The sequence below is a fragment of the Gopherus flavomarginatus genome, chromosome 8, assembly GCF_025201925.1.
Source record: "Gopherus flavomarginatus isolate rGopFla2 chromosome 8, rGopFla2.mat.asm, whole genome shotgun sequence".
Lineage (NCBI taxonomy): Eukaryota > Metazoa > Chordata > Testudines > Testudinidae > Gopherus > Gopherus flavomarginatus.
Genome location: NC_066624.1, coordinates 48,025,762 through 48,029,887, shown reverse-complemented (window position 1 = coordinate 48,029,887; position 4,126 = coordinate 48,025,762). Strand labels below are relative to the sequence as shown.

The 4,126-nt window shown below is 54.3% G+C and overlaps 1 non-coding gene across 1 annotated transcript; it reads right to left on the bottom strand.

The window, feature by feature from the left end:
* Positions 1-3,683: 3,683 nt before the first annotated feature.
* On the bottom strand, positions 3,684-3,756 carry TRNAF-GAA (transfer RNA phenylalanine (anticodon GAA)). The gene has a single exon. It is a non-coding gene; the product is annotated as a tRNA-Phe (tRNA).
* Between the last annotated feature and the right edge of the window lie 370 nt (positions 3,757-4,126).

Sequence of the window (4,126 nt, the reverse complement as noted above, 5' to 3'; positions counted from 1 at the left end):
GGAACTCGACTTCTTGTGCTCAGAGAGTCTCGGCCCCCCTCAGTAGCTGACCTGAGAAACACAGCGTCTGCAAAAGCAGCAAAGAGTCATGTGGCACTTTATAGACTAACAGACGTATTGGAGCATGAGCTTTCCTGGCTGAATCCCCACTTCGTTGGATGCATCAGTGTTTGCCTTTTCCAAAGAAGTGCCTGGAGTGCCTTTTTTTTATGTGACCTCGTGGCCTAATGGATAAGGCATCTGATTTCGGATCAGGGGATTGAAAGTTTGAGTCCCTTCGTGGTTGTGCTTGTGCAGCTTTACCTTTGGGCTACAAGTCCTGCTCCCTTTAGGGCTGAAACCTCTTCTTGGCTGCTCAGGCCAATGCTCTGGCTTCAGCTAGAGTCCTGGGAAGGAGTTGGGGGGAATGGGCATCACAAAGGCTGGGGCAGGAGCCCCAGGTGCTTCCAGTGTAGCCTTTGCCCTTCCTGACTTGCCAAAGAAAATGGGCGGCTGCCCAGGCTAGTGTGTAGAGCCGTTTCCCTCTTCCAAATGTGCGCCAGTCTCTGTGTTTGAGGTGGTTTGCTACATGGAGCCTGGGTGTTTCTCTGCTTCTCGCCAGCTGGAGAAAAGCCTCTTGGGGTAAAATCTCCTGCCCCATGGCAAAAGTGAGCACCTTGAGTGGGAATGGTAAGAGGCCCCACCAGGGGGGCTGGCCCTGCTTTCCTACCCTCTTCGATAACGGCCACAGAGCATCAGCAGCTGTCTCGCATGCTGGTCTGTGGGTGGCATTCAGTGGGTGTTTGGCATGGCAGGGAGCAGGCTGGCTGCGTGTTTTTGTGCCTGTCTGAAAGCCACACATAGGCATGGTCCTGCCCTCCTCTTGCCCTGTCCTCGGTTGTTGTGTGGCTTTTAAGCCTTCCCTTGGAGTTGTCAGCGCCAGCCACCTCTGATCTAGGTGCCCAGAGGAGGAGAGGTGTGCTGGGCTCCAGTCTGGGAAGCCTGGCCCTGGCACTCCTTCCTTTAAATGCCATGTGGGCAAGAGGAAGAGCTGCAGCTACAAGGACCAAAGTTGTGGACATCAGATGAAGCAGCAAGAAACCAAACCATCAGGTCAACCCGCAGGAATCTCTAGCCAGACTGTTAAGTTCTAGGACCCCACCCTATAGCGGCCAGCTGGACCAAAGACCTATCTCCAGTGGGCATCAGTGACCCATGAGGAGGGGAAAAAAACCTTGCTGAAGTTTACCCAGGTAGAAAGTAACTATACACATTGAGCTCCAAGACTTTGCAGCAAACTAAATTATCTGCAGGAGGTCCCACTGAGATCTGAACTCAGATTCCAGGATTCAAATCCTGAGTGCTGCCCATTACACCATGGAACCTGCTCCCATTTTGTTTTCTAGACCCCTGGGTCTCTCGGCTGACTGGTTTGCACTCTGCACTTATTGCTTCCCACCAGTGGCTTCCTCTCGCAGGACTCTCTCTACACCTCCAGCGACTGTTGTCCTGCACTATGGGATCCGCGGGTCCTGCCCTGAGTCCCCACATCCCCCTGCTTGGTCTCCATTCCCTGCAGGCTGCAAAAATGTCAGGGGAGGACGCCCCTCCCTTCACTCGGTGCTCCCGCTCATATCGGCCAGCTGCAGCCTCATGTCATGGAACTCGGGCAGCTGTCACTTGATCAGGTTGTACAGTCACAGGATCACTGGCTCCCCAGCCTGGATGCTCTTGTGGAAATCCCACAGGCAACACTGCAGGACTTGGCACCATTGGTTTCTTTGATATTGCTGTGTTTGCCTGACCGCTGGAACAAAGCCGCCAACTCCTCCCTCACCGACTTCCATCAATCCCTCTGGTTGCCATAGAACCCTCTGATGCTTTCCTGTTCTGCCAACATCGCCAGGCCTCACCCCCCTGCTCCTTTATCTTGCAAGCTCTGGATGTTCAGCTTCCAATGTCCTCTGCCCTGGGTCAGGGACAGGGACAGCTCCAGGCACCAGCGCAGCAAGTGTATGCCTGGGACGGCAAGCTGCAGGGAACCGCCTGCCGGTCACTGTGAGGGTGGCAGTCAGGCTGCCTTCAGCAGCATGCCTGCAGGAGGTCCTCTGGTAATGTGGATGTTGCCTCTCTCCTGATTCCTGAGGAAAGGAACCTTTCCAGGAAATGGCCATGGATTCTGGGAATCTGCATGTGGCTGGTGGAGAAGCACCAGGAATCATTTGTCTCCTGGCACACAAGGCAATTTAAAATTAGGTGCTCAGACAGGGGCTTGAACCCTGGACCCTCAGATTAAGAGCTTGATGTGCTACCAACTGAGCTAGTTGAGATCATCTCCCTCATTCACCACAAGAGCGAGCAGATAGGCAAAAGAGAGGCAAAAAATGTCCCCAGAACCCCTCCTCTTTTTCTGCACAGCCGCTGACTGTCAGCAGGATTACTCTTCCTCCTCCCTTCTGTGCCTCAGTGTGACTAAATCTCCACACCTAGACAGCCGGTCCATCCGCTGCATCCCAATCCCCCATGCCTGAGCCTCCCTTCCAAAGCCCTGCACCTGGCTCCATAGAATTAAGTCTCACGTGTTGCTGGGAACTCGACTTCTTGTGCCCAGAGAGTCTCAGCCCCCCTCAGTAGATGACCTGAGAAACACAGTGTCTGCCTTTTCCAAAGAAGTGCTTGGAGGGTCTTTTCTTATGTTACCATGTGGCCTAACGGATAAGGCGTCTGAGTGTGGGTCAGAAGATTGAGGGTTTGAGTTTCTAGGTGGTTGTGTTTCTGCAGTTTTACTATTGTGCTGAACGTCCTGCTCCCTTCAGGGCTGGAACCTCTTCTTGGCTGCTCAGGCCAATGCTCTGGCTTCAGCTAGAGCCTGGGAAGGAGTTGGGGGTTGGGTGTCACAAAGGCTGCGGCAGGAGCCCCAGGTGCTTCCAGTCTAGCCTTTGCCCTTCCTGACTTACCAAAGAAAGTGGGCGGCAGCCTGGGCTAGCGTGTGCACCTGTCCCTGTGCTGGAGGGTACTTGCTCCATAGCGTCTTGGGAGCCTGGGTGTTTCTCTGCTTCTTGCCAGCTTGGGAAAAGCCTCTTGGGGTAAAATCTCCTGGCCCACAGCAAAAGTGAATACCTTGAGTGGGACCAGTCAGAGGCCCCACCATGGGGGCTGGCCCTGGGCCCTGCTTTCCTACTATCTTCTAATGTTGGCTACAGAGCATCAGCAGCCACTCTGCATGCTGGTGACCTTCAGTGGGTGTTTGGCATGGCAGGGAGCAGCCTGGCTGGGTGTTTTTGTGCCTGTCTGAAGGCCACACCTAGATATGGTCCTGCCCTCAGTTGCTCTGTGGCTTTTAAGCCTTCCCTTGGAGCTGTCAGCACCAGCTGCCCAGAGGAGGAGAGGTGTGTGGGGTCACTTTTACAGATGCCCCTTCCTTGGTACTGCTCTTGCTCAGCTGCACAGAAGAGTTTTCATCCCCAACCCCTGCTTAGCAGCCCTCTGGCACCATTCCTGAAGCTGCCCTGCCTCACTTTCTTCCCACCATGTTGGGAAAGACAGCTCTCATCATTAAAGGTCAGATGGGCCAACTAGGGGCAAGTAAGCCCCTTCTTTGTTTTTCTACTGCAGATCCCAAGGTCAGGAACTCACCTTGGGTGGAGGCACTGCTGTGCTCCCAGAGGGCAAGCCATCTCTGCCCAAAGCATAATGACAGGGTCTGCCAAAGCCCAGGATTGAACCAGGGACCTTTAGATCTTCAGTCTAACGCTCTCCCAACTGAGCTACTTTGGCAGTTGCATGGCAGTGTTTTGGCCTGTTGCTTCTCTATCTGGGATGTTTTTGTCAGCAGTCGCACACAAAAAGGACAGGAAAAGAATGGCTGCTTCACACCACCACTGGAGGAACCCGGCGCCCTTAGCTGTGGTGAGTAAGAAGTGTCTGTTAGCTGACAGGGCCTGTCCCCCAGGAGCTGGAACAGTAGCTGCCACCTCACCCTTGGCTCCAGGCTGTGAGAAATGCTCATTGCCTGGCTGCATGGGCGGATGTTGCTCCGTGCTCTGGAGAGCGTCTGCATAGGTCTTTCAACCCCCCGTCTTCAATGAGACAGTCTGGTAAGGTCTCAAGTGTCCCCTCCGGCCTGGCAGCTGAGAGTCTGTGCAGA